This window comes from Tursiops truncatus, chromosome 3, assembly GCF_011762595.2.
Source record: "Tursiops truncatus isolate mTurTru1 chromosome 3, mTurTru1.mat.Y, whole genome shotgun sequence".
In the NCBI taxonomy this organism is placed as follows: domain Eukaryota; kingdom Metazoa; phylum Chordata; class Mammalia; order Artiodactyla; family Delphinidae; genus Tursiops; species Tursiops truncatus.
Window position 1 is genome coordinate 110,270,756 of NC_047036.1, and position 13,773 is coordinate 110,284,528.

Genomic DNA, 13,773 nt, shown 5'->3' on the forward strand with positions numbered 1-13,773 from the left:
GTTGGAAGTTTTAAAATCACAGTTTCAATTTTAGTAGTTATGATTGGTTTGTTCATATTTTCTACAATATTTCTTCCTGGTTTAGTCTTGGAAGGTTGTACCTTTCTATGAATACATCCATTTCTTCTAGGTTGTCCATTTTATTGGCATAGAGTTGCTTGTAGTAGTCCCTTATGATCCTTAGTATTTCTGTGGTGTCTGTTGTAACTTCTCCTTTTTCATTTCTAATTTTATTGATTTGAGTCCTCTCCCTTTTTTTCTTGATGAGTCTGGCTAAAGTTTTATCAATTTTGTTTATCTTTTCCAAGAGCCAGCTTTTAGTTTCATTAATCTTTTCTATTGTTCTCTTTGTCTCTATATCATTTACTTCTGCTCTAATTTTTATTTCTTTCCTTCTACTACCTTTGGGTTTTGTTTGTTCTTCTTTCTCTAGTTGCTTTAGGTGTAAGGTTAGGTTGTTTATTTGAAATTTTTCTTATTTCTTGAGGTAAGATTGTGTTGCTATAAACTTCCCTCTTAGAACTGCTTTTGCTCTGTCTCATATATTTTGGATTGTTGTGTTTTCATTGGCATTTGTCTCTAGGTACTTTTTAATTTCACCTTTAATTTCTTCAGTGATCCATTAGTAGTTTAGTAATATATTGTTTAGCTTCCATGTGTTTGTGGGGTTTTTTACACTTTTTCCTTGTAGTTGATTTCTAATCTCATACCATTGTGGTTGCAAAATATACTTGATAGGATTTTAATTTTCTGAAACTTACTGAGGCTTGATTTGTGACCCAAGATGTGATTTACCCTGGAGAATATTCTGTGTGTACTTGAGAAGAAAGTATATTCTGCTGCTTTCAGATTGGATGTCCTACAGATATCAATTAAATCTATCTGGCCTAATGTGTCATTTAAGGCTTGTGTTTTCTTTTTTTAACATCTTTATTGGAGTATAATTGCTTTACAGTGTTGTGTTAGTGTTCTGCCTATGTTTTCCTCTGTTGTGTTAGTTTCTGTTTTATAACAAAGTGAATCAGCAATATGTATACATATATCCCCATATCCCCTCCCTTTTGCGCCTCCCTCCCACCCTCCCTATCCCACCCTTCTATGTGGTCACAGAGCATTAAGCTGATCTCCCTGTGCTATGCAGCTGCTTCCCACTAGCTATCTATTTTACATTTGGTAGTGTATATATGTCAGTGCTGCTCTCTCACTTCATCCCAGCTTACCCTTCCCCCTCTCTGTGTCCTCAAGTCCATTCTCTACATCTGTGTCTTTATTCCTGTCCTGCTCCTACGTTTATCAGAACAATTTTTTTTTAATTCCATATATGTGTGTTAGCATATGGTATTTTTTTTTCTCTTTCTGACTGACTTCATTCTGTATGACAGACTCTAAGTCCATCCATCTCACTGCAAATAACTCAATTTCATTTCTTCTTATGGCTGAGTAATATTCCATTGTATATATGTGCCACATCTTCTTTATCCATTCCTCTGTCAATGGACACTTAGATTGCTTCCAATGTCCTGGCTGTTGTAAATAGAGCTGCAGTGAACATTGTGGTAGATGACTCTTCTTTTTGTTTTGTTTTGTTTTTTATTATATTTAAAATCTATTTATTTCATTTATTTATGTTTGGCTGTGTTGGGTCTTCATTGCTGTGTGTGGGCTTTCTCTAGTTGCTGTGAGTGAGGGCTACTCTTCATTGTGGTGTGCGGGCTTCTCATTGTGGTGGCTTCTGTTGTTGAGGAGAAAGGGGTCTAGGTGCATGGGCTTCAGTAGTTGTGGCAGGCAGGCTCAGTAGTTGTGGCCTGCAGGCTCTAGAATGCAGGCTCAGTAGCTGTAGTGCACGGGCTTAGTTGCTCTGCGGCATATGGGATCTTCCCGGACCAGGGCTCGATCCCACATCCTCTGCATTGGCAGGTGGATTCTTAACCACTGCACCACCAGGCAAGCCCTACATGACTGTTTTTGAATTATGGTTTTCTCAGGGTATATGCCCAGTAGTGGGATTGCTGGGTCATATGGTAATTTATTTTTAGTTTTTAAAGGAACTTCCATGCTGTTCTCCATAGTGGCTTTATCAATTTACATTCCCACCAACAGTGCAAGAGGGTTCTCTTTTCTCCACACCCTCTCCAGCATTTTTTGTTTGTAGATTTTTTGATGATGGCCATTCTGACTGGTGTGAGGTGATAGCTCATTGTAGTTTTGATTTGCATTTCTCTAATGATTAGTGGTGTTGAGCACCCTTTCATGTGTTTGTTGGCTATCTGTATGTCTTCTTTGGAGAAATGTCTATTTAGGAATTCCATCCATTTTTGGATTGTTTGTTTTTTTGATATTGAGCTGATTGACTGCTTGTATATTTTGGAGATTAATCCTTTGTCAGTTGCTTCATTTGCAAATATTTTCTTCCATTCTGAAGGTTGTCTTTTCATTTTGCTTATGGTTTCCTTTGTTGTGCAAAAGCTTTTAAGTTTCATTAGGTCCCATTTGTTTATTTTTGTTTCTATTTCCATTTCTCTCAGAAGTGGGTCAAAAAGGACCTTGCTGTGATTTATGTCATAGAGTGTTCTCCCTATGTTTTGCTCTAAGAGTTTTTTAGTATCTGGCCTTACGTTTAGGGTTTAATGCATTTTGAGTTTATTTTTGTGTATGGTGTTAGGAAGTATTCTAATTTCATTCTTTTACATGTAGCTGTCCAGTTTTCCCAGCACCACTTATTGAAGAGACTGTTCTTTCTCCATTGTATATTCTTGCATCCTTTATCAAAGATAAGGTGACCATATGTGTGTGGGTTTATGTCTGGGCTTTCTATCCTGATCCATTGATCTATATTTCCGTTTTTGTGCCAGTACCATAATGTCTTGATTACTGTAGTTTGGTAGTATAATCTGAAGTCAGGGAGCCTGATTCCTCCAGCCCTGTTTTTCTTTCTCACCATTGCTTTGGCTATTTGGGGTCTTTTGTGTTTCTACACAAATTGTAAAATTATTTGTTCTAGTTCTGTGAAAAATGCCATTGTTAGTTTGATAGGGATTTCATTGAATCTGTAGATTGCTTTGGGTAGTACAGTCATTTTCACAGTGTTGATACTTCTAATCCAAGAACATGGTATATCTCTCCGTCTGTTTGTTTTGTCTTTAATTTCTTTCATCAGTGTCATATTGTTTTCTGCATACGGGTCTTTTGTCTCCTTAGGTAGGTTTATTCCTAGGTATTTTATTCTTTTTGTTGCCATGGTAAATGGGAGTGTTTCCTTAATTTCTTTTTCAGATTTTTTGTCGTTAGTGTATAGGTATATGCAAGAGATTTCTGTGTGTAAGTTTTGTATCCTGCTAGTTTACCAAATTCAGTGTTTAGCTCTAGTAGTTTTCTGGTAGCATCTTTAGGATTTTTTATGCATTGTATCATGTCGCCTGCAGACAGTGACAGTTTTACTACTTCTTTTCTGATTTGTATCCCTTTTATTTCTTTTTCTTCTATGATTGCCATGGCTAAAACTTCCAAAACTAAGTTGATTAATAGTGGTGCAAGTGGGCAACCTTGTCTTGTTCCTGATCTTAGAGGAAATGGTTTCAGTTTTTCACTATTGAGAATGATGTTGGCTGTGGTTTTGTCATATATGACCTTTATTATGTTGAGGTAGGTTTCCTCTATGCCTATTTTCTGGAGAGTTTTTATCATAAATGGGTGTTGAATTTTGTCAAAAGCTTTTTCTGTATCTTTTGAGATCATCATGTGGTTTTTATTCTTTAATTTGTTCATGTGGTGTATCACACTGATTGTGGATTTTGAAAAAGCCTTGCATCCCTGTGGTAAAACCCACTTGGTCATGGTATAGGATCCTTTTAATATATTGTTGCATTCCGATTGCTAATATTTTGTTGAGGATTTTTGTGTCTATGTTTATCAGAGATATTGGCCTGTGATTTTCTTTTTTTTGGTATCTTTTGTTAACAGGGTGATGGTGGCCTCATAGAATGAGTTTGGGAGTGTTCCTTCCTCTGCAATCTTTTGGAATAGTTTCAGAAAATAAGTCTTAACTCTTCTCTAAATGTTTGATAGAATTTGCCTGTGAAACCATCTGGTCCTGGACTTTTTTTGTTGGGAGATTTTTTTTTTTTTTTTTTTTTGCCGTACGCGGGCCTCTCACTGTTGTGGCCTCTCCCGTTGCGGAGCACAGGCTCCGGACGCACAGGCTCAGCGGCCATGGCTCACAGGCCCAGCCGCTCCGCGGCACGTGGGATCTTCCCGCACCGGGGCACGAACCCGTGTCCCCTGCATCGGCAGGCAGACTTTCAACCACTGCGCCACCAGGGAAGCCCTTGTTGGGAGATTTTTAATCACAGTTTCAACTTCAGTATGTGTGATTGGTCTGTTCATATTTTCTATTTCTTCCTGGTTCAGTCTTGGGAGATTGTACCTTTCTAAGAATTTGTTCATTTCTTCCTTAATATTTCTGTGGTGTCCACTGTAACTTCTCCTTTTTTGTTTCTAATTTTATTGATTTGAGCCCTCTCCCTGTTTTTCTTGATGAGTCTGGCTAAAGGTTTATCAATGTTGTTTATCCTTTCAAAGAACCAGCTTTTAGTTTCATTGATTTTTTCTATTGTTTTCTTTGCCTTTGTTTCATTTATTTCTACCGTGAACTTTATGATTTCTTTTTCTTCTACCAACTTTGGGTTTTGTTTGTTCTTTTTTCTCTAGTTGCTTTAGGTGTAAGGTTAGGTTGCTTTTTTGGGATTTTTCTTGTTTCCTGTGGTAAGACTGCATTGCTATAAACTTCAGTCTTAGAACTGCTTTTGCTGCATCTCATAGGTTTTGGATCATCGTACTTTCATTTTCATTTGTCTCTAGGTATTTTTAAATTTCCTCTTTGATTTCTTCTGTGATCCATTGGTTGTTTAGTAACATTGTTTAGCTTCCACGCATTTGTGTCTCTTAATATTTTTTTCTTATAATTGATTTCTAATTTCATACACTGTGGTTGGAATAGATGCTTGATATAATTTCAGTTTTCTTAAATTTACTAAGGCTTGTTTTGTGGCCCAGCATGTGATCAATCCTGGAGAATGTTCCATGTGCTCTTCAGAAGAATGTGTATTCTGTTGCTTTTGGATGGAATGCTCTGTAAAAATCAATAAAGTCCATCTGTTCTAATGTGTCATTTAAGGCCTGTGTTTCCTCATTGATCTTATGTCTGGATGATCTGTCCATTGATGCAAGTGGGGTGTTAAAGTCCCCCACTGCTATTGTGTTACTGTCAGTTTCTCCTTTTATGGCTGTTAGTATTTGCCTTATATATTGGGGTGCTCCTTGTTGGGTACATACATATTTACGATTATTATATATCCTTCTTGAATTGATCTCTTGATCATTATGTAGTGTCCTTCTTTGTCTCTTATAACAGTCTTTATTTTAAAATACATTTTGTCTGATATGAGTATTGGTACTTCAGCTTTCTTTTGATTTCCATTTGCATGGAATACGTTTTTCCATCCCCTCACTTTCAGTTTGTATTTGCCCCTAGATCTGAAGTGGGTCTCTTGTAGATAGTGATATATACAGGCCTTGTTGTTGTATCCATTTAACCTGCCTTTGTCTTTTGGTTGGAGCATTTAATCCATTTACATTTAAGGAAATTATTGATATATATGCTCTTAGAGCCATTTTGTTAATTGTTTTTGGATTTCTTTTTTTTTAAGTTTAAAAAAATTAATTATTTTTATTTTGGCTCTGTTGGGTCTTTGTTGCTGTGTGCAGGCTCTCTCTAGTTGCGGCAAGCGGGGGCTACTTTTCGTTGTGGTGCATGGGCTTCTCATTGCAGTGGCTTCTGTTGTTGAGGAACACAGGCTCTAGGCATGTGGTCTTTAGTAGTTGTGGCGTGCAGGCTCTAGAGAACAGACTCAGTAATTATGGCACCCAGGCTTAGTTGCTCTGCATGTGGGATCTTCCCGGACCAGGGCTTGAACCCATGTCTCCTGCATTGGCAGGCAGATTCTTAACCACTGTGCCACCAGGGAAGTCCCCTGGATTTCTTTTTGAAGGACTTTTTATTCCCTTCCTCTTTTGTTCTATTCTGTTTTGATTTGATGACTAGTGTTGTGTTTGGACTGCTTTTTCTTTTTTGTATGTATGTATGTATTATAGATTTTTGGTCTGTAGTTCCCATAAGGTTTTTTTGTAGCAGTCTGTATATGTAAAAGATTGTTTTAAGTCGCCAGTCTCTTAATTTCAAATGCAGTTCCCATATCCTGCATTTGTACTCTCCTCACGGCTACTGGTTTTGATATCATATTTGTGTGTGGGTGATTTACTACATTTACTGTATTTTTGCCTTTACCAGTGAGCTTTCCCATTTGTGATTTTCTTGTTTCTAGTTGTGGCATCTTTTTTTTCCCCCTGCCTAGAGAAGTTCCTTTAGGATTTGTTGTAAAGCTGGTTTGGTGGTGCTGAATTCTCTTAGCTTTTCCTTGTCTGTAAATTTTTAATTTCTCTGTTGATTCTGAATGAGAGCTTTGTTGGTTAGATTATTCTTGATTGTAGGTTTTTCCCTTTCATCACTTTAAAATATATCATGCCACTCCCTTCTGGCCCGCAGAGTTTCTGCTGAAAAATCAGCTGATAACCTTATGGGGATTCCCTTGTATATTATCTGTTGCTTTTCCCTCGTTGTTTTAATATTTTTTCTTTGTCTTTAATTTTTGTTAGTTTGATTAATATGTTTCTCGACATGTTCCTCCTGGGTTTATCCTGTATAGGACTCTCTGTAGTTCCTGGACTTGGGTGACTATTTCTTTCCCATGTTAGGGAAGTTTTTGATTATAATCTCTTCAAATATTTCTTCAGGCCCTTTCTCTTTCTCTTCTTCTCCTGGGACCCCTATAATGTGAATGTTGGTGCATTCTGAGCCTCTGAGACTGTCCTCGTTTCCTTCTATCCTTTTTTTCCCACTATTCTGTTCTGTGGCAGTGATTTCCACTACTCTGTCTTCCAGCTCACTTATTTGTTTTCTTGCCTCAGTTATACTGGTATCAATTCCTTCTAGTGTATTTTTCATTTCAGTTATTGTATTGTTCATCTGTGTTTGTTTGTTCTTTAAATCTTCTAACTCTTTGTTAAGCATTTCTTGTATCTTCTCGGTCTGTGCCTCCATCCTTTTTCCAAGATCTTGGATCATCTTTACTCTCATTACTCTAAATTTTTTTTCAGGTAGATTTTCTGGATCATCTTTACTCTCATTACTCTAAATTTTTTTTCAGGTAGATTTTCTATCTCCTATTCATTTAGTTGTTCTTGTAGGTTTTTGTCTTGCTCCTTTGTCTGCAACATATTTCTCTGTCATCTCATTTTGTCTAACTTACTGTGTTTGTGGTATCCTTTCCACGTGCTGCAGAATCGTAGTTCCTCTTGCTTTTGGTGTGTGCCCCATAGTGGGTGAGTTTGGTCCAGGGTCTTTTGCAGGCTTCCTCGTCGGGGGGACTGGTGCCTGCCCTCTGGTGGGTGGATTTGGATCTTGTCCCTCTGGTGGGCAGGGCTGTGTCAATTGGTGTGTTTTGTTGTGTCTGTGAGCTTAGTAGGACTTTAGGCAGCCTGTCTGCTGACGGGTACAGCTGTGTTCCTGTCTTGCTGGTTGTTTGGCCTGAGGCATTTCAGCACTGGAGCCTGCAGGCTGTTGGGTGGGGTTGAGTCTTGGTGCTGAAATGGGGACCTCCTGTAGAGCTCATGCTGGATATTCCCTGGGGCCTCTGCTACCAGTGTTGTTGCCCCCACAGTGAACTACAGCCAAGCCCTGCTTCCCCAGGAGACCCTCCAAGACCCCTAGGTAGATCTAGCCCAGGTTCCTATGGAGTTACTGCTTTGTGCTGGGTCCAGGTGCTCGTGGTACCTTGTGTGCACCCTCCAAGAGTGGAGTCTCTCTTTCCACCAGCCCTGTGGGGCTCCTGCCCTCAAGACCCACTGGCCTTCAAGGCTAAATGCTCTGGGGGTTCTTCCTCCAGATGCCAGACCCTCAGACTGTGTTGGAGGGTTATTTTTATGTGGCAATGTCCCTGGGTAGCCTGCATGGATTTGAATTTTTTTTGGGGGAGGGTTGCAATGTTTGTTTTCAGTATGGTTGTCTGCCACCTCTTTCTTCAGTGTATGCTAGCTGTTATCCCCCTGATAGGGTATTTGACTGATGTTTTGGTGACCAAAGCCTGCCCTGGGCATTGAGTGGAGCCTCCCCTTTGCTCTGTGGTTGTCTCTGCCCTGTCAGGGGTGGGGTCTGCTCCCTAGGTATTGGAGTAGAGGCCCCCAGATCTGTTTCTTAGCTGTGTTTCTGATCTGCAGTGTGAGGGAGGTGGTATTGGAGCAGTCCCAATAAGAGAGAAGCCACGGAGTATTCCTCCTTTGGCGCTATTCACCTATGAACATGCTCTGTTGTGTCACCTTTTACCCATTGTTTGAACTCACAAGTTACTCTGTTGTCGGCACTGCTCTCAGCCCCACCTTAACCACTGGTAGGCCGGCGATTGGCCTTGGTGTCTCTCAGGAGTTGTTTTCACCAGGCCACTAGCATAGATCCACTGATGTCAGGTCCCAGGAGATTGCAGTAATCATGGACCTGGACCTGCTGTAGGTACTATGGGGGTGGCTCAGACTCTGGCCTGGCCCATCCCCCACATGTATGTGCTCACAAAGTCCACAGCTGCTAAAGCTAGACCCGTCTCAGCTGCAGGAGCATTTGTTGACTGTTTAGATGTTCTTCAGGTGCTGAGTTTACAAAGCCAGTTGTGGGGGTGTAATTCTGCCATTTGTGCAGCTGTGAGGAGAGATTTCAGCTCTTCTTTCATAGTTGCACAGTCCCTGGGGCTCAGCTGTAGTTTCAGGTCCACCTCTGTGTGGGGGCCACCCATAGGCATCTGCTCCCAAGGCTGCCCTGGAGCACAAGAGCCCAGCCCTGTGGGGATGGGTCACATGGCAGAGCCAGAGGCCATGGGTGCAAGAGAGCTGGCTCTGGAGGGGATGGGGTGTGTGGGGGAGTGAGCCAGTGGCCATAGGTGTGAGAGAGCCAGCCCTGGTGGGATCCCTTCCTAATAGTCATGGAGGCAGGGGCTGGTGCATGGGCAGAGAGGCTTCAATGGTGACCCCGCCCTTTGTGTGTCCCTCAACAATGGCACTTTGCTTCTATGGCCATCCGGGCTTCTTCCAGGAGGATTCATGGTTGAGGAGCTCCTTTCTCCTGTCCCCTCAGGCTGTCGCCTTGCAGAGAACAGCAGTTCTCTCCCTGGGTCTGCTCTCTAAACCCCACATTCCAGCACCCAGCCCCTGGGCACATGTCTCAGTCTGGGATATGCAGGGCTGTGGCTTGGACCCTCTGTGTAGGTCTCACTCTGTCCTGCCTGCCACAGACCAGTTGCTGCACTCTCCTCTGAGCCCCAAAGCTCCCCTTCTGTCCCACGTGATCTCCTGTCAGTGGGGGGCCTTCCCCGGATGTGGGAACCTGTCCTCACCTTCAGCTCCCTCCAGGGGTGTAGGTCCCATCCTGCTTCCTCTCCTCTTCCTTTTTCCTTCTTTCTTTCATCCTACCCAGTTATGTGAGAATCTTTCTTGTGCTTTCAGGTGTCCGAGGTCCTCTGCTAGTGTTCAGCAGGTGCTCTGTGAGAATTTTTCCATTTATAGATGTATTCTTGATGCATTTGTGGGGAGACATGAACTCCACGTTCTCCTACTCCTCCGCCATCTTGACTCGTCTCTAACAAATCAGTAGACTTTGAGTAAAGCACATTACCCGCCATAGTGTGGGTGGGCCTCATCCAATCAGTTGAAGGCCTTAAAATCAAAATACTGAGCTCCCCTGAAGAAGAGGGAATTCAGCCAACAAACTGCCTTAGGAGTTGAACTGCAACTCTTCTCTGGGTCTCCAGCTGCCCACCTGCCGTACAGATTTGGACTTTCCAGCCTCCACAACCGCATGAGCCAGTTCCTTAAACTATATCTCCCTTTCCCTACACACACACACACACACACACACACACACACACGCGCACACACATACACACACAGAGTGTGTGTGTTTCTTTGTAGAACGTGCACTACTGGTCAAGGCACAGTGGACTTGAAACTCACCAAGGGCAGGGACTGTGTCTCCTTTGTGCGGCCCTGGGTCCCCCTCCCTAGCGCCATGCTGGCACATAGCAGGTGCTCCATCCACATGGTAGCTTGGTGATTACCAAGCACTTTATACATTCTGCATCCTAGCTGGAAAGTCTGCCCCAGTAAGAATCAAGAGTGACCGGAGTCAAGAAATAGATAAGAGTCTGGGGGCTGGGGTGGATTTTAAGGGCCTGCAGGGCAGATAACAAGAAGTTTTGAGCCAGATGTTAGTTGTGCGTTTTGGGACCTGAAACTTCAACATGGGGAAGAGAGACTTCTGGGGTCAGATGCCTGCCTTTGTCCAGGCTCTCTTTGGACTGGGCCAGAGCAGGGTCCATTTTGCTTTGACCATCATGGACCTATAATGGCGATGGAGAAGGAGGAGAAGGCCCCTGAGTAGTCCTGCCTTAATCAGTTCTCACTTTAACAAGTGCATACAGACTGGCACCAAAAAAGGTGACTTTTTTCACGTTTTATTGTAAAGTCCTCAGAAAAAGAGCATTTACAATGACAATACTTTATGATAATCTGTGAATCGTCTTTATATCAAGTGGTACTGCAAACACATGGTGTGTCCAATACTGTGAAATACATCAAAGTAAACACAAACTTATCTCCAATGCCACATACAGTTGCTGTGTTGGTACAAATTTCTACTAAAGTTGATGTATTAAAAATAATTTATATATATTTTATAAATAAGGAAAAAATTCACATGTATAGTAATTACAGGAGGCCTTTTGAGAAGTACCAGTGATTACAGAAAATATATTTTGGAGTCTACACAACTGCTCAAAATAATGTAATCTGCCTCGACATAAGAGATCTGGAAGTTTTCTGAGGTGGGGGAGGATGAGAATCCTAACGGGACAAATTGTGTGTGTGTGTGACTGTATATCTCGAGGGTCGTTCACTACACTATAGCATGAACGCAGCGTGTGTGACTACAGCAGCAAAACTCCATGCCTAGTCTGCTTTTAGATCATCTCACACGGCCTTCAGGAAGCACGAGCAGCGGGGGAGGGGGAGATGGGGTGCGAAGGGGCAGGGCCAGGAACGGAGAGGAGGCTGGTCAGCCGCCGGAGCCAGGCAGTCAGGGTGTGGGTCGGGGGCACCACAGAAAGCTGTGCTGTGGGTCTGGGATGGGGGACTTGCAGACCACTGTCCCTCATCTCTCTGAAGCAGATGAAGTAGCAAGGGACAAACAACTCTTAAAGCTATGGCCGATGTCACGCTGGGCAGTGCAGGAAGGTTTAGATTTAGGAAATTTTCTCATTTGAGAGCTCTTGGGCCCCATATCCAGCCAATGATGGTTGCCATTCCTCAGAAATGATCTTGAAGACAGTGCCCCCACTGGGCAGCATTGTCTGATCCCGCCTTGGGATCCCGCCTTGGTGACATGTGCGTGTCACTGGGCTGGGGGTAGGGTCGAGTCGACAGTTATTGCTTTGTGGCATGCAGACTGAGCCCTCTACAGCCCTCCAGGGCATGGCCTGCTCCCTGGGGCCACAGCAGAAAGGGATGGTCCCATGTTAGTCAAGGTGAGCTTGGAAAGAGGGGTATGTGAATTGCCGTTTGTCCAAAAACCACGCACATGCTCAACACTCTTGTGCTGGCTGAAGAAGCCTTGCTGTGAATTTTGGAGGTCAATTCCTGCTCTCCCCCTATCTTCCGTAATTTCACACATTGCTTTTGGTTAAATTCCCAATGCTGCTCACAGGTCCAAAGGATGGGTGAAACCGTGCTTGCTGGGCTCCAGGTGTCGGCTGCGTGGCTGGTGCCTAAACCCTGAAGGCCCAGATAAGATGCTCAAATCCTCAAGTGGCTCGGCAGGTAACCTGGTGTAGACAAAAGCAGGAAGTGGGTTGTAGTCCACCAGGTATTTGGGGTCTTGCAGTCACACCTTGAGTATAAGCACTGTGTATTTCCCCCTTGAACTTTTTTAAGCCCCTCTGTTCTATGATCTCTTGATTTTGGAGAGAAATCAAGGCAGTTAGTGACTTTCTTGAACAAAACTGTTTTCCCTATGTGCCAATCTGGGAGCAAATAGTAACATCTGGCCCTATGAGTGACTTTTCACTTGTACCCAAAGCAAGGAAGCAGCATGCAAAGGCCACTGGGGGCTGGTGTGGTGGTCCGGTGAGTTGCCCCTTGAGTTGTAGGAGTGGCTCATGAGCAGGAGGCCCCAGGCTTAGGAAGGGAGCGGGAAAGGCAGAGAGCAAAGTGAGGATGGAGGGAGGTGTAGCTCAGCCCTCTAAGGGCTTGGCTGAGATGCTATGGTCTCTATTCCCCTCTGACAGTTTCTGTCTGATAATAGCCAACTTCCCTGACAATTCTGAGTTCTCGCTTGTCTTGGTCACCTAACTCCAAAGGGCTGTGAGCTAGGGTTTGGGGGGTGTGATTTTGGGTAGCAAGCGTCTATGTCCCAGTGGGTTCTGATTGCACTTGGAGTGGGATCTGGGGTCCTGGGTGGGGGAGGATGGCCAAGAACTTTGCCATCGATATCGGCATCGTTGTCATCCTACATCACCTGTCTGGCCTCCTGGCTCAGAGGTGCCAGGTGCAAGTTGGAGGTGCCGGGTGGAAGAAGGAGGATGTGAGGTAGATTGGTGGATGTGTAGGAGGGCGTTGGGAGCAGTATCATTGCTCCTGGAGGCTGGCTTCTGAAGAGGAGGATGGGAGAGTGAGCTGTGGGATTTGGTAATGAAATGGTGCAGTGTCCGTGGTACCTGAATGAAACACGTTGTGAAAAATGAATGGATTACTATTTAAGCCCCTTGTAGAAAAATATATCCATCATGAAGCTGTTTCACATCTCAGTTCTGAAATCTCCTTTAGTTCACAGGTTATTTGGTCAGCAGAAAAGAAGTGGGGGCCACACAAAGCCAACTCCAGGCTGCTTTCCTCAGTGAAGACTCAGCAGTTACAATTCCCTGGGGCAGCAGGCGGTTCTTGGCTTTATTTGGGCTGGAGTGCTGTCCTCCAGGGCACTCACCTGGATCTGGGAGGCTGAGATGGGGGCGGGGGCGGGATTGCAGGGACTGAGCTTCTGTCTCCCGTGATGCTATCTCTAGGTCACAGAATATGAAGCTTGGTATGAGTGTGGCCCCAGCCTAGACTTTACAGGGCTCTTCCAGCTACTTCTGGGGGCTTGGGGAAAGTAGCAGGACCCTCAAATGACTTGGAGCCTTAAAAAAGGGGCCTGGGCCAGCCCCAGGCAGGGCTCGCAGGCTCAGTGTTACTGGGGCTGCGATGATGGCATCTGCCTCACTCTGTGTGTGGTTCACAACCAAGCTTACTTGCACAGAAAGTCCATGCAGGTGTCTAGAAGCAGACAAATCTCTCTTCCCACCATCAATCCGTGGGTGGCTGCGTGGGCTTTTGGACCGAGAACCTCCATATGGGGTGTTGCTCACTTGGGCAGAAGGAGAATGAGGGCCTCCAGTTCAAATCTTTAATGCCACCGTAGGTGTCGATTACTTCTGTTAGTCTGAAAAAAAATCTACTTTGAATTTTTGTGAAATGAATTTTATTTCAAAATTCAGTAATTTTGAAATAGTTCATCACGTAAGTGGCTATGGGGGTGATTCTTTTGGTAAAACGAATACTGCTTTAATGTGAAATATTAGTAGATAG